The sequence below is a fragment of the Tamandua tetradactyla genome, chromosome X (assembly GCF_023851605.1).
Source record: "Tamandua tetradactyla isolate mTamTet1 chromosome X, mTamTet1.pri, whole genome shotgun sequence".
Classification (NCBI taxonomy): domain Eukaryota; kingdom Metazoa; phylum Chordata; class Mammalia; order Pilosa; family Myrmecophagidae; genus Tamandua; species Tamandua tetradactyla.
The window spans coordinates 108091837-108116064 of NC_135353.1; the positions used below are offsets into that span (position 1 = coordinate 108091837).

Below are 24228 nucleotides of genomic sequence, written 5' to 3' on the forward strand. Positions count from 1 at the left end.
TGAATGAATATTCTTAAGTACTAAATTATGGAGTTTAAAACTAAAGTTTAAGGGGTGCAAAGATAGTTCAGTGGTAGAATTCTCACCTGCCACATGGGAGACCCGAGTTCAATTCCTCACCCATGCATAAACACCCCCCCCAAAAAAGTTCAACAAATGGTGCTGCAATAATGGGATAGTCACATGGAAAAAGAATGAAATGTGACCCCCACCATACAGCACACACAAAAAAACTAGTTTGAATATTTTCTGATCTATTTAATACTTCTAATATAGAAAAAGATTTTAGGAAATTAATGAAGTGTGTATACATTTTAATCCACAGCTACTCTTCAGAATCTGTGTGTGCAAACATGCTAGACTAGGATTTAGGAGATCTAACATATAGTCCCAACTCTGAAACAAATAGCTATGTTACCAAAGAATTTAATTTTCTAGCTATGTATTATATATGAAGAGCCTCAGTTTCTTCATATATAATACATAAAGGTTAGATTAGGAGAGCTTAAAGTTTCTAAAATCTATGATTCTAAATATCTTAACTTTCCTAAAGTTCAGGTCTTTCAGTTACCAAAAAGGTGAAAAAGTTCCTACCTTCCTAAGGTGATTGTGACATTCATACCAGGTTAGATAATGAAAATGAATGTGGAAATGTTATTAAAAAGAATGTATTCTTAGGACAATCTTGCTCCCCCAGAAAATCCCTTCATGTGGTATAGTCACTGCATGAAGGTTAAGACATTATTTTTTTTGTACCCACAGTAAAGGAAAATAAAAAGTATATTTGGGACAACCCACTGAATAATTTCTGAAATTAGCACAACTCATATCCATAAACATTTTACATTTCAAAACTAAAAGACACTGAAACAAGTATTTACACATATTTAAATTTTACCTCAAGTTCCAAACACAGGCTCATGCTGTCAAATTTGAATTTTGGCTGCAAGATTATTATTGTAATTTAAATAATGAAAGATGTACCTTATAACTTTTAGAGTTGAAGCTTTTGATGCCCACTGCTTAGCAACCAGGACTTCTTGCCTAAATTTTGCCTTTCAGGAGAGTCATAACTGAATGGTAGGACAGAAAACATGATTCAGAGAGAACAACTGTTGAAAATACCTGTATTATGCAAAAAAAAAGTCAAATGTCAATACAGGTCACTTCACAGGAAGCAGAAAATCAAGAGAAAACAAACAGTGTACTTGTAATCTCAAGTTATTTTAATATTTAGATTAAAAGCATTTATTCTATTAAAATATTTTTCAGTTAAATGACTATTTTAAGTGAGTTCATCTTCTTGGTATACAAAACACCTCACTTTTATACTAAGAGTTTTATTAGGTACTGATAATAATTTTTTTAATCACTGTTGATTTTATGTTTCCTAAGAGAGATTTAAATGACAGGAAATCACTTCTATACAAGTAGAAAGTCATTAAGAACATCATGGGGTTGTGCCTATGCTTAATTTTTATGATTACTTACTAAATGACTGTACAACTCAAAGTGCATTAGAAGTCACCTGTGGAGTTATTTTCTATTTCAAAAGAACTCTGAAAGCTATGCACTCTAGGAGTCTCACCACTTTCAATTCTGATTATTCTGTTAAACCATCAGTCAAAAGAAAAACCACAGTCAAAAAAATTTCCTGAGTTCACCTTGGCCAAGGTATCTTCCCTTCCATCTCTTCCTCAAGGACACTTGCAAAATCCCACATCCTCTTCCAGAAAATACAATTAAATAATAAATTCACATCCATCCTATGCAACAACCGGCCCCTTCAAAGGAAATAAGGCAATGTTATTTTTAAGTGTATAAAGGCCAAACAATCTATCATCTCTCTTTCCCAGTGCCTTCACTCTTTTGGTCCCTCAAGTTTAAAATCTTATAGTCAGGGCGGGCCGCGGTGGCTCAGCGGGCAAAGTGCTTGCCTGCTATGCCGGAGGACCTCGGTTCGATTCCCGGCCCCAGCCCATGTAACGAAAACGGAGAAACAAAATACAATAAAACAAGAAAATGTTTAAAAGATGTTTCCCTTTCTTCCTCTCTTCCTTCCTTCTCTCTGTCTTTCCTTTAAAAAAAAAAAAAAAAAATCTTATAGTCACTTTTTTAAGTTGAATTACTCTATTGATATTGTAAAAATGATAGATGATAAAAAATGATAGATCCTACTATTTATAATTTCACAATAACACAGATGAAAGCATCCAGATAGATACACAAAATTCATCATTGCAGGTATAGTTCTGTATATATATATATATATATATATACATATAGACAAAGAGAATGGATGGATAGATAAATAGGCAGAAACATTTACATTAAAATAGGATGGCATACTTTTCTGGGTCAAGATGGTGGCTTAACAATGTGCGCATTTTAGTTCGTCCTCCAGAACAACTACTAAATAACCAGAAACAGTACAGAACAGCTCCCAGAGCCACGATAGTGACCGGACACACAGCGTACCCCAGTCTGGACCAGCTGGACCAGCTGTGAGCACCCCCCAGAACTGTGAGTTCCCAAAGGTGCGGTGGCCTGCACCCCTCCCCCACAGGCCGCTTCCCAGAGAGGGAAGGAAAGGACTTTACCAGCAGCAGGGACTGAGCACAATCAAACACCAATTGTGGAACTAATTAACAAATTCTGACTACTAAAAATAGGCCCCCAGCTTAGGTGAACCTGATCAAAGTGGAGGTTGCTCATTTTTGCCCCAGTGCCAAGGAAGCAGGACTGACAGAAAAAGGGGGGTGGAGAAGGAAACAGAGGTTTTCGTGGCTGTGTATCTACAAAGGCGTGACTGCCTCTGGATACAGTGGCAGGAATTTTCAGGCTGCAACTTCCCCAGGAATAGGCAGAAGTGAGCTCTTTTGGGGGCTTATCTGGAGCTTGTGCCTTCCCCAGGGGAGGGGTGAAGCCCCACCCAGGTGGAATCCCTCTCTCAAGGAATTCAGACACCAGGGCTTGGTAATTTGAAGCCATTAAAATCGGCCTACAACCTCTCCTCTGTCTCCACCATGCCCCAAGCAGGGAGAGTCGGCCAAAGTTAAAGGTCTGCATCATCTTATGCTGGTGGGACCTGCAGTCAGACAAGTGCCACATACTGGGCAGGATAAGAAAAACAGAGTCCAGAGACTTCACAGGAAAGTCTTTCAACCTGCTGGGTCTCATCCTCAGGGAAAACTGATGCAGGTGACTCTTTCCTCCTGATAGGAGGCCACTTCGGTCTGGGAAAATCTGGCTGGGGTCTATAATATCTAAGTAGACCCTCCTAAGTGTGTGTGTGGGGAAGGCACCACACAAGCCGGGCAAGAAACAAGAAAATAAGAACTGAAAAATTCTCCTCTGTTAAACAAAACTTAAGCTAAAGGTCCAGATAAAGCTGAACGGAATGTCAAAGAACAGATAGACAACAAATTCACCAAGCAAGAAAACCCTAGATAAAAGAAGTGAAAACAATCTCCAGAATAAACTAATTAAGGTAATTAAATGCCTAGATGCCAGCAAAAAATAACAAATCACACTAGGAAAATTGAAGATATGGCCCAGTCAAAGGAACAAACAAACAATTCAAATGACATACAGGAGCTGAAACAATTAATTCAGAATGTACGAACAGACATGGAAAACCTCATTAAAAACCAAATCAATGAATTGAGGGAGGATATAAAGAAGGCAAGGAAAGAACAAAAAGAAGAAACTGAAAGTCTGAAAAAACAAATCACAGAACTTATGGGAATGAAAGACACAATAGAAGAGATGAAAAAAACAATGGAAACCTACAATGGTAGAGTTCGAGAGACAGAACATATGATTTCTGAACTGGAGGACGGAACATCTGAAATCTGACAAGAAACAGAAACTATAGGAAAAAAAATGGAAAAATATGAGCAGAGACTCAGGGAATTGAAAGACAATATGAAGTGCATGAATATACATGCTGTGGGTGTCCCAGAAGGAGAAGAGAAGGGAAAAGGAGGAGAAAAACTAATGGAGGAAATTATCACTGAAAATTTCCCAACTCTTATGAAAGACTTAAAATTACAGATCCAAGAAGTGCAGCATGCCCCAAAGAGAATAGATCCAAATAGACATACTCTAAGACATTTAATAATCAGAATGTCAGAGGTCAAAGAGAAAAAGAGGATCTTGAAAGCAGCAAGAGAAAAGCAAGCCATCACATACAAGGGAAGCCCAATAAGACCATGCGCAGATCTCTCAACAGAAACCATGGAGGTGAGAAGACAGTGGGATAATATATTTAAATTATTAAAAGAGAAAAACTGCCAACGAAGAATTCTATATCCAGCAAAATTGTCCTTCAAAAATGAGGGAGAAATTAAAACATTTTCAGACAAAAAATCACTGAGAGAATTTGTGACCAAGAGACCAGCTCTGCAAGAAATACTAAAGGGAACACTAGAGACAGATAACAAAGACAGAAGAGAGAGGTGTGGAGAACAGTGTAGAAAGGAAGACTATGAGTAAAGGTAAAAAGAAGGAAAATTAGATATGACATATAAAATCCAGAAGGCAAAATAGTAGAAGAAAGTACTACCCATGCAGTAATAACACTGAATGTTAATGGATTAAACTCTCTAATCAAAAGACATAGTCTGGCAGAGTGGATTAAAAAACAGGACCCATCTATATGCTGTCTCTACTCAAAGGACACAAGGCCAAGGACACAAATGGACATTTACACACCAATGTTTATAGCAGCATTATTAACAATTACCAAGAGATGGAAACAGCCAAAATGTCCATCAACAGAGAGTTGGCTAAACAAACTGTGACATTTACATAAGATGGAATATTATGCAGCTTTAAGACAGAATAAAGTTATGAAGTATGTAACAACATGAATGGACCTTAAGGACATTATTCTTAGTGTGATAAGCCAGAAACAAAAGGATAAATACTGTACGGTCTCACTGATATGAACTGACATTAGTGAATAAACTTGGAATATTTCCTTGGTAACAGAAACCATCAGGAAATAGAAATAGGGTAAGATATTGGGTAACTGGAGCTGAAGGGATACAGCTTGTGCAACAGGACTGAATATAAAAACTCAGAAATGGACAGAACAATATTACCTAACTGTAATACAATTATGTAAAAACACTGAATGAAGCTGCATATGAGAATGATAGAGGGAGGAGGGCTGGGGCATAAATGAAATCACAAAGAAAGATGATAAAGATTGAGATGGTGTAATCTAGGAATGCCTAGAGTGTATAATGATAGTGACTATATGTAAAAATTTTAAAAATGTTTTTGCATGAGGAAGAACAAAAGAATGTCATTACTGCAGTGTGCTGAAAATAGATAGTACTTAATATTTTAAAATTTCAACTAATGTGTGAGACTAAAGCAAAAAATGTTTATTTGGTACAAATCTATACTTTGACTAGTGCATCTCCTAATACAACCTATGTAGATAGTTGATTGAACACCTTAAGTACATGGAACTTTGTATAGGACATGAGATTTTGTTGGTTTGTCCAGGTGATGCCCTGATGAATCCCAGAGTGATTTGATCAGTCAGTGGAAAAGTATTTGCAAAGTCCCCTTCGGGGAATGGTGAGAACGGGGGAAAACTCAACTTCCCCAAGTTGAATTCTTGATATTCTCACAAGCAGTGCAGACAATCAAAGCTATAAGCTGAGCCCCCAGTCTTGCGGTTTGTTCATATGAAACTTAACCCCACAGGGGATAGGTCAAGCCTACTTAAAATTAAGCCTAAGAGTCACCCCCAAGAGAACCTCTTTTGTTGCTCAGATGTGGCCTCTCTCTCCAGCCAACACAGCAAGCAGACTCACCACCCTCCACCTGTATACACGGGACATGACTCCCAGGGGTGTGGATCTTTCTGGCAGCGTGGGACAGAAATCCCAGAATGAGCTGAGATTCAGCATCAAGGGATTGAGAAAAAGTCTAGAATGAGCTGAGACCCAGTATCAAGGGATTGAGAACACCTTCTTGACCACAAGGGGGAAGAGTGAAATGAGACAAAGTGTCAATGGCTGAGAGATTCCAAACAGAGTTGAGAGATTATCCTGGAGGTTATTCTTATGCATTAAGTAGATATCACCTTGTTATCCAAGATGTAAGGGAGAGGCTGGAGGGAACTGCCTGAAAATGTAGAGCCGTGCTCCAGTAGCCATGTTTCTTGATGATGATTGTATAATGATATAGCTTTCACAATGTGACTGTGTGATTGTGAAAACCTTGTGTCTGATGCTCCTTTTATCTACCTTGTCAACAGATGAGAGGAACATATGGAATAAAAATAAATAATAGGGGGAACAAATGTTAAAATAGATTTAGTTTGAAATGCTAGTGATCAATGAAAGGGATCAGTAAGGGGTATGGCCTGTAAAATTTTTTTTCTGTTTGTTATATTTTCCTGTTGTCTTTTTATTTCTTTTTCTGAATTGATGCTAATGTTCTGAGAAATGATCATGATGATGAATATGCAACTATGTGATGATATTGTGAATTGCTGAGTGTATGTGTTGGGAATGTTTGTTTCTTGTAATTTGTTTTAATTAATAAAAAATTAAAAAAAATAGGATGGCATTATGTATTTTGTTTAAAAAAAAGAAGATGTTTCAATTTCAAATGCTCAAATTAATTCCTTACTTGAAAGATAAGAATATTAATATTCTAACATTTCCTATATCCTCTTTTCACCGATCTTCTGATTTGTTATTTATATAACATTTTCAAGGTACATAAGATTTTAATTTATTTAAGTAAATACAAATCTTCATAGTTGTTAATTAGCTTAAGTATGCTCAATGCTCACCACCAGTCATTTATATATAATTTCCTAATTCTTTAGTTTATTTCTATTCATTATCATGGTTGGCTTGACTTCACCTTCAAGTAGTTTATTCTAGAAGTTCTCAAAGATGTTATGCTCCCTGAATTACTACATGCTAAGAAAGTCCTCTTATTGCCTTTATGTTCAAAGTAAAATTTGACAAGGTCAAAAAATGAGGCCAGGAGAACACAGACACAAAGTGGTGGAGTAGAAACTTACAGACCATTCCATTCATCAGAGAAATGAATGAGTTTGAAAAATGAATTTGAATGGACTATGTAATAAGTCTGGAAACAGATTGGGTATTTAGAACAACTACAGGAATGTCAGAGAAAACAAGAGTCTGACAAGAGTTCAGCTTTTGTAAGGAAACGTGTACACCAGTGACCGGCTCCCATTGCTTGACACCATGTTAGCAGCTTTAGAAACAGCAGTGACTGCAGAGATGATCTGGATATAGGAGCAGTTTGTGGGGGCCAGAGAAAAAGTTGGGATTGAAGGTTGAGGCCTGTCAGCCCAAACAGACCAGTATGAATGCTAGTCCTACATGTAGCATCAGCTTCCAGTTCTCTGACAGCATTCACTGGGATATAAAAAGTCAGCGCCCATTTTTTCCATTAGTTTCATTTCTGCTGTGGATGGGTACTTCTTGGTCTTGAAGATAATTGAAGCACCGATGTGAATGGTAATCTTGGGTTTAGCCCTCTGAGAAGCAACTGCCTCGACTTCACATCAGCATCTACCAGGACATAAAGAGTAAGTGCACCTTTGGGGGGGGGGTGTTCAGATTTTTCTGGCACTCATTTATGGTGTTTAGTCTGGCAGATATCTGAGACACCAGTGCAGACATTTGTGTCAGTTTAAGTATGACTGACAACAGCTTCTGCCTCCCCATTGACCTCAACCAAGAGAACTGGAGAGGGAGTAAACATTTTTTTGATGGTGGTTTGTTTGTTTCTTAGTAATAATATTTCTTTTTCTCTCTTTTATTCTTTCCTTGATTTATGTTTTAATTTTTTTCTTATTCTTGCTCTCACAGACAAGGATGGAGAGACCTAGATTTTCAGGGTTAACACAACATAATACTAACAATGTCCACTTCTCAACAAAAATTACAAAATATATAAGGATACAAGAAAGTATGCAAAGTCATATGAAAAATAATGTGAGAGACCATTCTAGAGGAAGCTTAGTCTCTGGAATTATGATTCAAAGATCTTAGCTCAATTTTTTAAAATATGGTCAATGAACTAAAGGACAATATGGAAAAATAACTGAAAGCTAGAAAGAAAGCAATATATGTACAAAATGAAAATGTCAATGATGAGAAAGAAATCATAAGAAGAGGCAAGTGGAAATTCTGGAGATGAAAAATAAAATAAGTGAAATGAAAAATTGAATAGGAGAGATCAATAGCAGACTGGAGGAGGCAGAAGAAAAGATCAGCAAACATAAGGATGAGACAATAGAAATTGTCCAATCTGAGGAAAAGAAATAAAAAAGATTGTAAAAAAAAATGAACAGAGCCTGAAGAACCTGTAGGACAGCCAGGACTTAAAGATTAGTGAACTTCTTCAGGGGTTTTGTTTTTTTCTGGCACTTGATATTGTATAAATCATACCAATTTATATAACACAGAAGAAAAGAAAGAAAAAGGGAAAGAAAAAATATTTAAAAATTATAACTGAGGACTTTCCAAATCTCATGGAACATATGAATACACAAAGCTAAGAAGGTTAATAAACACCAAGCAGGATGAACCAAAACATATCTACACCAAAACACAGTATAATCAAACTAATGAATGCCAAGGACAAAGACAGAACCCTGAAAACAGCAAGAGAAACTATATGTATCATATACAAGGAATCCCTAAGATTAACATCTGATTTCTCATGAGAAACCATGGAATCCAAAAGGTAGTGGGAAAACATAGTTATATTGCTGAAAGAAAAAATTTGTTATTCAAGAATAATGTATCTGACAAAGCTGTCCCTCAAAAAATAAAGGACAAATAAATACATTTCTAGAAAAACAAAACTTAAGGGATGTTTTTATTTCCAGGCTGCCTAACAAATGCCATGCAATGGATTGTCTTAAACAAGGGGAATATTGCCTCAGAGTTTGAGGTGAGAAGTCCAAAACAAGGTATCACTGGGGAGATGCTTTCACCCAGAAGACTGTGGTATTGTGGGTCTGACTGCCAGTGATCCTTGGTCCTTCACTTTGATGTCACCTGGCAATGCACATGGCAGTCTCTCTTGATTTCTCTGGGTTCCATTAACTTCTGGCTTCTGGTTGCTCCCTCTGTGGCTTTCTTTCTGCATCTGAATTTCATTGTGTTTATAAAAAGCTCCAGTAATAGGATTAAGATTCTTCATTCTTCAGTTGGGCCACATATCAAGTGAAGTAACCATGTAAAACGGTCTTATTTGCAAAGGGTTCATACCCACAGGAATGGATTAAGCTTTTCTGGTGTACATAGCTCCAAGCCATCAAAGTCTGCCATCTGGACCCCAAAAGACATATTCTTCTCATGCAGCAAGTACATTCATTCCATCACAACATCCCAAAAGCCTTAAGTCATTTCAGTGACAATGCTAAGTACAAAGTCTCATCAAAATCATTTAGAGGTGTGGTTTACCTTAGGACACAATGATCCTCTGTCTGTGGAGCTGTGAAAACCAGAAAACAAGCTGTCTTCTTCCAATATACAGTGGAGCAACAGGCATATGAAAAACATTCCCATTTCAGAAGAGAGTAATTGGAAGGAAAACAGGGGTGACAGGTCTCAAACAATTCTGAAACTAGCAGGACAAACTCCATTACATTTCAAGGTATGAGAGTCAAAATTTTTTCTACCAGATGGATAAACTAGAAGACTCACCCCTTCCAAGTGTTTGTCCAGTGACCACTGCTCTCCCTGGATCCCAGGGTGAGGGTTCTATCTCTCTTCAAGCATTGGGATGGTGGCCAGTCTCTTTGCAAATGCTGGAACATGGGCCCCACCATTTCTGAATATTGAAGTAGTCACTGGTCTCACCAGGAATGCTGAGGCCCAGGCCCAAGGATTGAGCATTGGGGTTGAAGCACTCTCCCTGAAAAATAGATAGCAAACCTGGCCCCCCTCCAAGCACTGGAAAAGATGGCCTGTCCCCTCTACATGCATGGGTGTGTCTACACTGGTAGACTGAGGATATCTCCTTGGTCCAGATATAACTTCCATGGATCCATCCATGAAGTCCTTTCTTTAATTCACCCCTCTCAGTTCCCCTGAGTCCAGGATGTCAGTGGCTCTACTTACTCATGCAAATTTCACAAAAGTCTTATTGGCTTTGCATGCATTCACAAGGGTCCAAACCATTATAAAGAGAGACTTTCCACAGATACTTGCTGGATAAGTGCACCTCCAATCTTCACTTATACCAAAATGCCTGATGGATCCATGTTCAATCACACCCACATCAGCAAAGAGAATATTCAGTTCAACTCTCACAAGGAGCCCTGATTTTAAGGCCTCACTTTCCAAAAGTTCAGGAAGATCCCTCATAGAGCTGCATCTGGACCTGTTCTCAAAACATGCTATTAGGCAAGAAAATGAAATAAAAGGTATTCAAATTGGAAAGAAAGAAGCGAAACTTTTACCATTTGCAGATATTTAGAAAGTCAGGAAAAATCAACAACAAAGATACTAGCATTAATGAACAAGTTTGGCAAAGTATCAGGATGTAGGATTAACACCCCAAAATCAGTAATGTTCTATATACAAATAATGAGCAATAGAGGTAGAAATCAAGAAAAAAAATCCATTTACAATAGCAACTAAAATAATCAAATATCTAGGAATAAATTTAACCAAAGATATAAAGGAATTTTAAACAGAAAATTAGAAAACACTGTAAAAAGAAATCAATGAAGATTAAATAGATGGAAAGACATACTGTGTTCATGCATTGGAAGACTAAATATAATAAAGATGTCAATTCTACCGAAAATGATTTACAGATTCAATGCAATACCAATGAAGATGCCAACAACAAACTTTGCAGAAATAGAAAAACAATAAGCAAATTATTTGGAAGGGCAGGGTGCTCCAAATAGTTAAAATATCTTGAGAAAGAAAAATGAAGTGATATGTCTCACACTTCTTGACTTTAAAGCTTATTACAAAGCTACAATGGTCAAAACTGCATTGTACTGGCACACAGATACACTGACGAATGGAATAAAATTGAGAGTTCAGAAATAAACCTTCTCATATATGAGAAATTGATATTTGACAAGGTGGCTTAGTCCACTCAATAAGGACAGAACAGCCTCTTCATAAATGATGAGGGGAGAACTGGATATCCATAGCCAAAGGAATGAAAGAGGATCTCTATCCCACACCTTATTAAAAACTTAACTCAAGGTGCATCAAATACCTGAACATTAGAGCTATGACCATAAAACTCTTAGAAGAAAATGTAGGGAAATATCTTAAAGATCTTGTGGTAGGAGTTGAAAAAGTGATCAGACATTGAGTAGAGACATGAAGCTGATCTGGACAGGACTAAGGTATATCAGAAGACTGGGTAAAGGATGATATCATAGATGTTTTAAAACTTCAACTTCTGTGCAAGACCAAAGGGAGAGATCTTTATTTAGTGCAAAATTTATATTTTGAGTAGTGTATTTCCTAATTTAACTTGTATGGTCAGTTTTGTTGAACATCATAAGTACATGAACTCTTGAATATGGTATGAAATTTTCTTGGTTTGTCCAGGTTAGGTGATGCCTCAATAAGTCCCAGAGTTGTTTGGGCAGTGAATAAGGAACTATTTGCAAAGTTCCCTTGGGAGAATGAGGAGAAAGGGGGCAATATTCAATTTCCCCATTCTGAGAATTTCTGATATTCTAGCAAGCAGTGGGGACAACCAAATCAATAGGCTGAGCTCTTGGTCTTGGGTGTTGCCCCTATGAAAATTATTCCTGAAAAGGATAGGCTTAGCCTACTTAAAATTAGGCCTAAGAGTCACCCCCAGAGAAACTCTTTTCTTGTTCAGATGTGGCCTCTCTCTCTAAGCCAACCTGGCAAGTGAACTCACTGCCCTCCCCCTCTACATGGTACATGACTACCAGGGATGTAAACCTCCCTGGAAACATGGGACAGAAATCCCAGAATGAGGAGCAACATGGCATCAAGGGATTGAGAAAACTGTCTTGATCAAAAGGGGGAAGAGAGAAATGAGACAAAATAAAGTGTCAGTGGTTGAGAGATTTCAAACAGAGTTAAGAGGTTATCCTGGAGGTTATTCTTATGCATTACATAGAAATCTCCTTTTTAGTTTATGATGTATGGGAGTGGCTGGAGGGAAGCACCTGAAACTGTAGAGCTATGTTCTAGTAGCATTGTTTCTTGAAGATGATGGTGGAATGCTATAGCTTTTACAATGTGACTGTGTGATTGTGAAAACCTTGTGTCTGATGCTTCTTTTAGCTGCAGTATGAATGGATGAGTAAAAAATATGCATAAAAATAAACAAATAATAGGGAAAACAAAGGTTAAAATAAATTGGGTAAATGGAAATACTAGTGGTCAATGAGAGGGATGAATAAGGGGTATGGTATGTATGAGTTTTTCCTTTTTTATTTCTTTTTCTGGAGTGATGAAAATGTTAAAAAAAACATGGTGATGAATACACAACTGTGTGATGATATTGTGAGCCACTGATTGTACACCATATATGGAATGTTTGTTTGTTTGTACATTGTTCTATCTATCTATCTATCTCTATCTCTATCTCTATCTACATCTATACCTATATCTATATATATATAGGACTCTGTCAAGAAAGTAAAAATGCAGTCTACTCAATGGAGGAAAATATTTGGAACCACATTGTCCAATAAAGGTTTCATATCCAGAATATATAAAGAGAACCTACAACTCAACAACAAAAAGACAAACAACCCAATTACAAAAAAATGGGCAAAAGACATGGATAGACACTTTTTCAAGAAGGAACTACAAATGGCTCAAAAGCATACGAAAAGATGTTCATTTCATTAGCTATTTGGTGCAAATTTGATGCAAATCAAAACCACAATGAGATACCATTTCACATCACTAGAATGGCCATTATCAAAACAACAACAACAACAAACAAACAAACCAGAAAACTACAATTGCTAGAGAGGATGTGGACAAATGGGTACACTATTCACTATTGGTGGGAATGTAGAATGTGCACCCAATCTGGAAAGTACTTTGGCTAAGTATAGAATTTCCATATGATCCAGCAATCTCTTCACTAGGTATATACTAAGAAGAAATGAAAGCAGGGATATGAATAGATATTTCCATTCTGGTGTTTATAGCAGCATTATTCGTGATTGCTGATAGAAGGAAACAGGCCAAATGTCCATGAACTGAACAGTAGATAAATAAACTGTGATAGGGCAGGCCACGGTGGCTCAGCAGGCAGAGTCCTCACCTGCCATGCCGTAGATCTGGGTTTGATTCCAAGTGCCTGCCCATGTAAAAAATAAAAAATAAAAAGAACTGCTCAATTCTTAAAAAAAAATAAAAAATAAACTGTGATATATACATATAGTAGAATATTATGCAGCTGTGAGATGGAATGAAGTCATGATGCATGCAGTGATATGAATGAGTCTTGAGGACATTATGTTGAGTGAAATAAGTCAGAAACTAGAGGACAAATATTATATGGCCTCACTAATATGAACTAACTATAATGAGCAAACTCAGAGTTAAATTAGAGAGCATAGGTTACCAGGAGATAGAAAGAATGCAGGGATTGTGTAATTGGTACTTAAGGAGTATAGAATGTTGAATAAGGTTGATTGTAAAGGTTCAGAAATGGATGACACAATACTTTGTGTTAGTAAGACAATACTTTAAGTGTAATTTAAAAAGCTGAGCAGGGTATGACTGAAAGAGGAAGATTAGAGTAGTGTATGTTACTAGAAGGAAAGCTGGAGATAAAAACTTGGACTGTATAAATTTGAAAAACCTAAAGTGGACAATGATAGGGGTTAAATGAACAAATATATGCTTTTACATGAACTAGAACAAATGTAAGTCACTATCACAAGGTGTTAATAATGGAGTAATATATGGGAAAAATACAATTAATGTAAACTAGAGTTTATGATTAACAATAATATTGTAATATTTTTTCATTAATTGTAACAAAGGCACTATACCAAATCTAAATGTCAATAATAGATGGGTATAAGTGAGGGGTATGTGATTTTTTTCTTTCCATAGAAAATGGAAGTGTCCGTGTATAGATTGTTGCAGTGAATGCATAACTATGTGATTATACCAGGAGCCATTAACTGTATACATAGGATATATTGCACAGTGTGTGAATAAAACCATTTTACACAAATAGTACAATTATAAAAAGTGATGTTATTGATTGTAATAAATGATCCCTAGCCATGCAAGGTGTTGGTGGTGGGGTGGTGTATGAGAACCCTGTATTTTATGCATGATTAATCTTTAAACCCAAAATTGCTCTGAGAAATAATTTAAAAGTAAAAAAATACACACTATCTCAATAGGCTCAGAATTTTCCAAACCAATAATTTATGATTTCTTTGTGCTTAAGAGTTCAGTTCTCAATTTATCTTCTTCCTCTCACATTTTACTCTAAGTTACAACTCGGCTGCACCCTCCACTTATACCTTGGAAATGTCCTCAGGTGAATATGAAAGGTAATCACATTCAAGTTCTGCCTTCCATCCAACATCAGGGCTCAATTAGGCCAAGTTCTCTGCCATTTTAAAAGAAACATTGCCTTTTCTCCAGTTTCCAGGACAAGACAGAGGCCCAGAAACATAGGAAGAACCATGAATACTGACTGAATTAGCCATGGGCAGACATTCTGGATGGGAGGGTTGAAGCTCAAGAAAATCTGTGTATTAACATCAATTAGTTACAAAACCAAGGACCAGACATACCAGGGAATAAATGCAAGACTTAACATTTTAAAACATTAAAATATACAGTGTGCAAAAAGAGAGTACAGGACAAAGAAACAGGAAATTATGGGTCTCCAAAAAAAGAGGATAAAAATTCAGAATATACCAAGAAAGAAGATGAGAACATGGACATACCAAATAAAGTCTTTTAAAAATGATCTTAAAATTGCTCAAGTAAAGGGATGTCTGGGTAGTTCAGTGATAGAATTCTCACCTGCCATGCAGGAGACCTGGGTTCAATTCCTGGTCTGAGCACTTCCCCCCAAAAAACAAACAAACAAGCAAACAAAAAACAAACAGAAATTCAACACATGGTGCTGCAATAATGGGATACTCCCATGGGAAAAGAATGAAATGTGACCCCCACCTTAAGGCATACAAAAAATACTCAAGGACATAAAGGAAAATACAGAGAAAGAGTAAAGGGTACTGGGAAATCAGTGAATGAGCAATATGAGATCTAAATAAAGATAAATTTTAAAAAAGGAACCAAACAGAACTACTGGAGTTGAAGACTACAATAACTGAAATGAAAAATGCCCAGGAAGGTTTTAAGAGTAGACTGGAGTTGGCTGGAGAAAGAATCAGTGAACTCGGAGACTTGAAATGAGTCAGGCTGAGGAACAGAAAGAAAAAAGAAATATTAAAAGTGAAAAGAGCCTAAAACAGCTCTGGAACATCATCAAGTGCACCAATATACACATTATGGGAGTCCCAGAAGGAGAAGAAAGAGAGAAAGGTGCAGAAGGTACAGGTAAAGAAAAATTATAGAGAACATCTTAAACTTAGCAAAAGACATGAATATACACATACAAGAAGTTCAAAGAACACCAAGTATGAAGAAAAATACACCCCATCATATATTGATAACACTATCAATAGCAGAGGAGAAGAAATTTCTGAAAATTGCAAGAGAAAAACAATGTGTTATGTACAAGGGAGCCCCAGTGAGATTGAGTCCTGATTTCTCATCAGAAACAATGGAGGCAAGAAGGCAGTGGGTTCAAATACTTAAGGTGCTGAAGGAAAACAACCACCAGAAAAAGAATTTTATACCTGGTATCACTCTATTTCATGGCTGAGAGATTAAGACATTCTCAAATGAACAAAAGCTGAGGTAGTTCATCCCCAATTAACTTGCTATAAAAACAATGTTAACGGGAGACCTTCATACTGAAAGAGAAGGACACTAGACAGTGGTCCAAAGTCACATAAAGGAATGAAGAGCAATGGTAAAGGTAAGCATTCAGGTAATATAAATGCCAGTATTATTGTATTGTATTGTGTGGTATGTAACTCCACTCTTACTTCCCACAGGTGCTAAAATGCAAATGCAAAAAAAGTGATGATAAACCTATGTTTTAGTACATGCAATGTACAAGATATAAGTGGCAACAAGTACAAAAAATGGTTCAGGGACAGATAAGTATAGGAAAAGTATATATGCATGCCATTGAAGTTAAGTTGGTATCAAATAAAATGTGATTGTTTTATATATGGAATATTAAATTTTAACCTTATGGTAACCACAAGGAAAATGGTTTAAAAGTATAACCAAATAGAAATGCAAACAGCACTCAATACGGTCCAGCACAAAAAAGAAAATAAATATCAAAGTAGGCATTATTGAAAATGAAAGATAAAAATGTGTGACTTACAATGGGTAAATAGCAAAATATTGAAGAAAACCTCTTATCAGCAGTGATTTTAAATGCAAGTGGTTTAAACTCTCCAGTTAAAAGGCAGAGATTGAAAGAATAGATAATAAAACATGGCCCAACTATATAGTGTCTGCAAGAGAATCACATTAAATTCAAAGATGCAAGTAGGCTAAGGGTGAAAGTACAGAAAAAAAATATGCATATAAGTAGTAACCAAAACAGCTGGAGTGGATATACTAACATTGGATTTAATAGACCTTAAGTAAAAAAAAAAGTTATGAGAGGAAAAGATGATCATTATATAATTGTTAAAGGTGACAATTCAACAGGAAGATGTAAAAATTATGAATATAAATTCACCTAACAGCAGAACCCCAAAACATATGAAGCAAATACCAACAGATGTGAAGGGAGATCTTGATGGTACATTAATAGTGAGAAATACTAGAAAAAGAATAGCAAACTCAAGCCAAGATGAGCAGATAGAAGGAAATAAGGAGGCATTACTGCTGACTCTGCTGAAGTAAAAAGGCATGTAATGGGATACTAAGATCAACCGCATCCCAGTAAATCACATTAGTTAAATGAAACAAACAGATTCTTAGAAACATAAATTATCTGCACTAACTCAAGAAGTAATAGATCTTAGCAAACCAAATACTAATAAAGAGAATCAGTAATCAAAAACCTCCTCCAAAAGAAAAGCCCAGGACCAGATGGCTTCAGAGGGAAATTCTACCAAATGTTCCTGAAAAACTTATCTGCAATTCTCTCAAAATTTTCCACAACATTGAAGAGGAGGGAACACTCCCTGCCTCATTCTATGATGCCAACATCCCCCCATACCAAAATGAGGTAAAGACCACACAAGAAAACAAAACTACACTCTAAATCCCCTAATGAGTGCAGATGCAAAAATTCTCAGCAAAATACATGCAAATCAAATCCAACAGCACAATAAAATAATTATACAACATGATCAAGTGGGTATTATTCCAGGTCTGCAAGGTGAGTTCAACATAGGAAAATCACTTAATGTAATACAACACATTAACATATCAAAAGGGTAAAATCACCTGATTATCTTGATTGATTCAGAAAAGTCATTTGACAAAATTCAGGATCCCTTCTTGATAAAGCCATTCAAAAACTAGGAATTGAAGGAAAACTCCTCAAAATGATAAATAGCATATATGAAAAACTCACAACTAACATTACACTCAATGGCAAGAGACTGAAAGCTTTCCATCTAAGATAAGAAACAAGACAACGATGCCCACTGTCACCACTGTTATTCAATATTGGTTGGAAGTTCTAGCTAAAGCTATTAGGCAAGAAAAAAGAAAACAAAAGGCATCCAACTTGGAAAGGAAGAAGTAAAACTTTCACTATTTGCATATGATACGATCCTATATTTAGAAATCCCCCCCAAAGATACCAGAGCTAATAAATGAGTTCAGCAAAGTGGCAGGATCCAAGATAAACATACAAAAATTGGTAATATTTCTATACAATAGTAATGAGCTATCTGAGGAGGTAAGCAAGAAAATCTTCCATTTACAACAGCAACTAAAAGGATCAACTAAAAGGATCAAATTCCAGGAATACACTTAACTAAGGATGTGAAGGACCTGCACATAGAACACTACAACACATTGCTAAAAGAAAGCAAAGAAGACCTGAAGGTGGAAAGACATTCTGTATTCATGGTTTTGAAGGCTAAATGTCATTAAGATGTCAATTCTACCCAAATGGACCTACAGATTCAATGCAACGCCAATCAAGCCTCCAACAACCTCCTTTGCAGAAATGGAAAAGCTAATTATAAAATTTAATTGGAAGGAGAAATCAGTTGAAGATGGCAGCATAGAGAGGTGTGGAATTTAGTTCATCCTCTAGAGCAGCTAGTAAATATCCAAGATCTGTCTGGAACGACTGTTTGGGGGACATCCACAACTGAACATACATTTTAGACCAGTTTGGAAGGGCCAAGAACAAGGAACAGAGCAGTAAGTACAGCTCCCAAATTGCAGAGGCTGAATCCTTCCCTCACTGCATGGCAGAATCCATTGGAGATGCTTCCCTGTGGCAAAAGAAACAGTTTCTATGTACCTCATCCTAGCTCCAATCATTTTTTTTACATGGGCAGTCATGGGGAAACAAACCCAATTGTTTTCATTAACAAATATGGATGGCTGAATATAAGCTCTGAGCAGAGATACACCCAGAGAAAGCAGGAATATGACTCTGAGGTCTCTTGTAGCTGAGAGGAGCCAGGGCTGAGGAGGAAACTAAATGGAGACTTAGAGCTGGCCAAGCTCAGGATACTGACAAAGGGCTGTGCCTCAAGAAAAGGGGCCCATAGAGCTGGATACCAACTCAGGTTCTTAACTGTTGAACCTTGGGGGCTGGGGAGACTGGCTCTGAAAATGGATTTTATTTTATTATTTTTTTCTTTTTTTTTAAAGTACTCTGCATAGCTCATTATAGAAAATCTCATGCATTTTCAATTGTCAGTGCTCACCTAGGCAAAGGTGGAGTTAATATAGGTCTGAGATACAAAGTAACAAGACAAGTAAAGGAGATAATTCCCTAAAGGACATTTCTTCCACAAGAAAAGGGGATAGGACCCAGTCAAATGGCAGTCTTCCTTCAGAGAATTCAGACCCCAAGGTCTGGGAATCAGAAACAGCTTAAGCTTGCCTCCCATGTCAGCCACTGTCTCAACCTCACCCCTGATAGGCTGAGAATGAAAGGCTCCACACTACTTTAAGTGAGGAGAAAGTTGTGGGCTGACAGGCACCACCTGCTGAGTAGGATAGGAAAAACACAGAATCTAGAGGCTCCACAGGAAAGTCACACAACCTATTGGGTCTCATCTTCATGGAAACTTGATACTGATTACACTCTTCTACTGAGACTTGGGTTTGCTCAGCTGGGAAAATCTAATTGAGGTCAATCATATCTGTGCAGATCCTCCTCAAAAAAAGGTTCCCTATAGGCAGGGCAGGAACCAGAAAAAACAAGAGATGAAAATTTCTGATCAGGTAAACAGAAGCTATGCTAGAGGTCTAGAATAAGTTGAACTTTATGCCAAAGAGCAGATAAAGAACAAAAACAATCAACAAGAAAAGCATACGCAAAAGAGTGAAAACAAACTCCAGAATAAACTAATCAGGGAAATCAGATAACTAGTTACCAGCAAGAAATTATGATCATACTAGGAAAAATGAAGATATGGCCCATTCAAAGAAACAAATTAACACTTTAAACAAGACCTTTTTACTACTAATTAAACGATTTTTTTCAATAATTAAAGATGTTCAAACAGGTATGCTAAATTAATCCTAAAATCAAATCAATGAATTGCAGGAAGATATCACAAAAGAAATGAAGAATATAAAGAAGATATTGGGCAACAATAAAGAACTCAAAAGCTTGAAAAAACAAAAGGCAGAACCCATGGGAATGAATGTCACAATGGAGGAGATGAAGAGGATGATGGAGAATTACAACAGCATATTTGAACAGGCAAAAGAAAGGATTTGTGAACTAGAGGAAAGGACATCTGAAATCCTACATACAAAAGAATAGATTGAGAACGCAATGGAAAAAGATGAGCAGAGTCTCAGGGAATTGAATGACATGAAACACATGAATATACATGTTCTACATGTACCAGAAGGAAAAGAGAAGGGAAAAGGGGCAGAAATAAAAATGGAGGAAATAATCACAGAAAATTTCCCATCTCTTATGAAAGACATAAAATACAGATCCAAGAAGTGTAGTGTACCCCAACAGAATAGATCTGAATAGACCTACACCAAGACAGTTACTAATCAGATTGTCAATGTCAACGACAAAGAGAAAATTCTGAAAGCAGCAAAAGGAAAGTAATGCATCATATACAAGGGAAGCTAGAAAATTAGACTATGTGCATATTTCTCTACAGAAACCATGGTGGTGAGAAGGCAGTAGTATGATATATTTAAGATACTGAAAGAGAAAAACTGTCAATCAAGAATTATATATCCAGTAAAACTGCCCATCAAACATGAGAGAGATCATAAATAATACTCTACTATTAACATAGTAATGTTTATTTGGTGCAAAATTTATATTTTGGGTAGTGCATTACTGAATTTAACTTGCATGGTCAGTTTAGTTGAACATTATAAATACACGGAATCTTGAATAGGGCATGACATCTTGTTGGTTCATCCAGGTTAGTGTGATGTCTTGATAAATCCCAGAGTAATTTGGGCAGTGAATAAAGTATTTGCAAAGTCCCCTTGGGGGACTGGGGAGAAAGAAGGAAATATTCAACTTTCCCATTTGGAGAATTCCTGATATTCTGGCAAGAAGTGAAGATAGCCAAATCAATAGGCTGAGCCCCCAATCGTGGGGTTCACCCGAAGAGATCCTCTTTTGTTGCTCAGATGTGGCCTCTTTCTCTAAGCCACATAGGCAGGTGAAATCACTGCCCTTCCCCCAATGTGGGACATGATTCCCAGGGGAGCAAATCTCCCTGGCAATATGGGACATAATTCCTGAGATTCTCCAGGACCTGGAATCATGGGATTGAGAAAACCTTATTGACCAAAAGGGGGAGGAGAGAAATGAGACAAAGTAAAATTTCAGTGATTGAGAGATTTCAAATAGAGTTGAGAGGTTATCCTGGAAGTTATTCTTATGCACTATAAAGATATTCCTTTTTAGTTTATGTTATATTGGAATGGCTAGAGGGAAGCACGTGAAACTGTTGACCAGCGTGCCAGTAGCCTTGATTTTTGAAGCTGATTGTATAATGACATAGCTTTAACAATGTGACTGTGTGCTTGTGAAAACCTTGTGTTTAATGCTCATTTTATCCAGGGTATGGACAGATAAATAAAAAACTGGGTATAAAAATAAATAATATGGGGATTAGGGATAAAATATGTTGGGTAGATTGAAATACTAGTGGTCAATGAGAAGGAGGGGTAAGGAGTATGGAATGCATGAGTTTTTCTTTTTATTTCTTTTTCTGGAGTGATGTAAATGTTTTAAAAATAATCATGGTGATGAATACACAACTATGTGATGATATTATGAGCCACGGATTCTACACCATGTATGGACTGTATGTGTGTAAAGATTTTCCAATAAAATATTTTTAAAGAGAATTTTTTAAAAATGAGGGAGAATTTAAAATATTTTCAGACAGCTGACATTGAGAGAATTTATGAACAAGAGATCTGCTCTAAAAGAAACACTAAAGGGAGCACTACAGGCAGATGGTAAAAAACAAGAGAGAGAAATCTACAGAAGACTGTAGAAATGAAGACTATCTGTAAGGGTAATAAGAGAGAAAAACTAAGATGACATATCAGAATAAAGTCATGACACATGCAGCAACTTCGATGAATCTTAAGGAAATTATGTTGGCAAAGTTAGTCAGAAACAAAAGTACAAATACTTTATTATCTTACTAATATGATCTTACATTGATGAGCAAACTTTCAGAGTTAAAGTTGAGAACACAGGTTATCAAGAGATATAAAGTGTGTAGAGATTGGGCATTGATGCAGAAAGAGTATAAAATGTACAACAGGATTGACTGTAAAGATCTAGGAAGGAATAGCACAATACTATTTGATGGTAGCATAACATTGTAAGTACAATGAATAAAGCTTAGTTTGAATATGTTGAAATAGGAAGACTAGGGACATTTATGCACCAGAAAGAAAGATAGAAGATAAAGACTGGGACTGTATAACTTAGCAAAACCTACAATGATGGTGATTAAATGTACAAATATGAGCGTTTTTACATGAGGGAGTATGAAGGAATGCCAGCAGTATAAGGCATTGAAAATGGGATTAATACAGAAAAAATACAATCAATTCAAACTAGGGTCTATAGTTGATAGTAACATTGTAATATGCTTCCACCGAGAGGGATGTACCTATTAACTGTTGATAGGGAAGTAGAATGGTGTAGCTTCTCTGGAGGGCAGTGTGGTGGTTCCAAAGTAGGCTAAGAATAGAGTTGCCATATGGTCCTGCAACCCATTTGTTAGGTATACACTTGGAAGAACTGAAAGCAGGAACATGAATGGACATTTATTCACTGGCATATATGGTGGGAGTATTCACATTTTGCAATGGATGGAAGTGGCCTAAGGGTACATCAACTGAGGAATGGAGGGGTGAAATGTGGTGCACAGAAAATGCATAGAATATTGAGCAACTGCAAGAAGGAATGAAGTTGTGATGCATGCAAATAAGTGAATGAATCTTGAGGACAATATGTTGATTAAATTAGCCAGGAACAAAAAGACAAATATCATAATACCTCACTAATATGGACTAATTATAATGTGCAAACTCTGAGAATTGGATTTGAGAGCACTAATTATCAGGGGAAGGCTTATTTTAAAGAGTTCCTAGATTGAAAGATCTTATAGCAATCACATTTGTTACCAAATTTTAACTATTATTTCTAAATTTTGAGATGCTGAGCTCTTTGGGTACAACATGTTGGTTCCCTAGAACTTTGGGTATCTGTCTGACACCTGAGACTCAGAGCTAGAGCTCTGCTACTATGAAAGTCAGCATTACCCCATAGAGCAAGTGTTTAAAACCCTGAAAAAGATATCAGACTTCAATTAGAGTTATGAATGAAGCTGATCCAGATAGGACTACAGTAAATCAGACTAAAGGGCAAAGGATGATATTAACTATATTTTTAAACTTCAAATTCTGTGTGAAACTGAAGGAAAAGATGTTTATTTGGTATAAAATTTAAATTTTCTGTAGCACACTAACTAATTTAACTTCTATGGTCAGTTTATTTGAACACCAGTATTACATGGGAGCTTGAATAGAGAATGAGATCTTGTTCATTTTTACAGGTTAGTGTGATGCCCTGATACATCTTAGAGTAATCTGGGAAGAAGATAAAATAGTATTTGCAAAGTTGCCTTTAGGCACTAAGAAAAATGTTGAAATAATAGAATTCTCCCAACTGGGGAAGACCTGATATTCTTGCAAACAGTAAGGACTATGCAAACTTAATAGGCCAAGCTCTCGATCTTAGGGTTTTACTTATGAAAATTATTTCTGCAAAGGAGAAGCTAAGACTACTTATAACTATGCGTTAAAGTCACCCTCAGAGAACCTCTTTTGTTGCTCAGATGTGGCCTCTCTAAGCCAACTCTGCAGGGAAAATCCTTGCCCTCCCCCTATGTGGGACATGACACCCAGGGGTGTAAATCTCCCTGGTAACATGGGACCTTACTCCCAGGGATGAGCCTGGCCCTGAGATTGTGGGGTTGAGGAAGACTTCTTGACCAAAAGAGGGAAAATAAATGAAACATAATAAAGTTTCAGTGTTTGGGTGATTTCAAATAGAGTTGAGAGGTCACGCTGGTGTTTATTCTTAAGCTTGTATTGCTATCCCTTTTTAGTTTTTAGTGAATTAGAACAGCCAGAAGTAAATACCTGTAACTGTTGAACTGTAATTCAGTAGCCTTGATTGTTGAAGATGACTGTATAACTATATCATTTTTACAGTGTGACCATGTGTTCTAGTTTGCTAGCTACCAGAATGCAACACACCAGAAACGGATTGGCTTTTAATAAAAGGGGATTTATTTCATTAGTTCTTAAGAGGAAAGGCAGTTAACTTTCAACTGAGGTTCTTTCTTATGTGGGAAGGCACAGGGTGATTTCTACTGGCCTTCTCTCC

At 36.7% G+C, this 24228-nt stretch overlaps 1 long non-coding RNA gene across 1 annotated transcript in view; it reads right to left on the reverse strand.

Moving 5' to 3' along the window:
- Nucleotides 1-561: 561 nt before the first annotated feature.
- Nucleotides 562-24228, reverse strand: part of LOC143670567 (uncharacterized) — a 72089-nt gene continuing 48422 nt past the window's right edge. The window contains exons 2-3 of the long non-coding RNA XR_013169402.1: nucleotides 1665-1784; nucleotides 562-1125 (exon numbers count right to left, since the gene is read on the reverse strand). This is a non-coding gene — a long non-coding RNA (uncharacterized LOC143670567). The remainder of the gene's footprint in view (nucleotides 1126-1664; nucleotides 1785-24228) is intronic.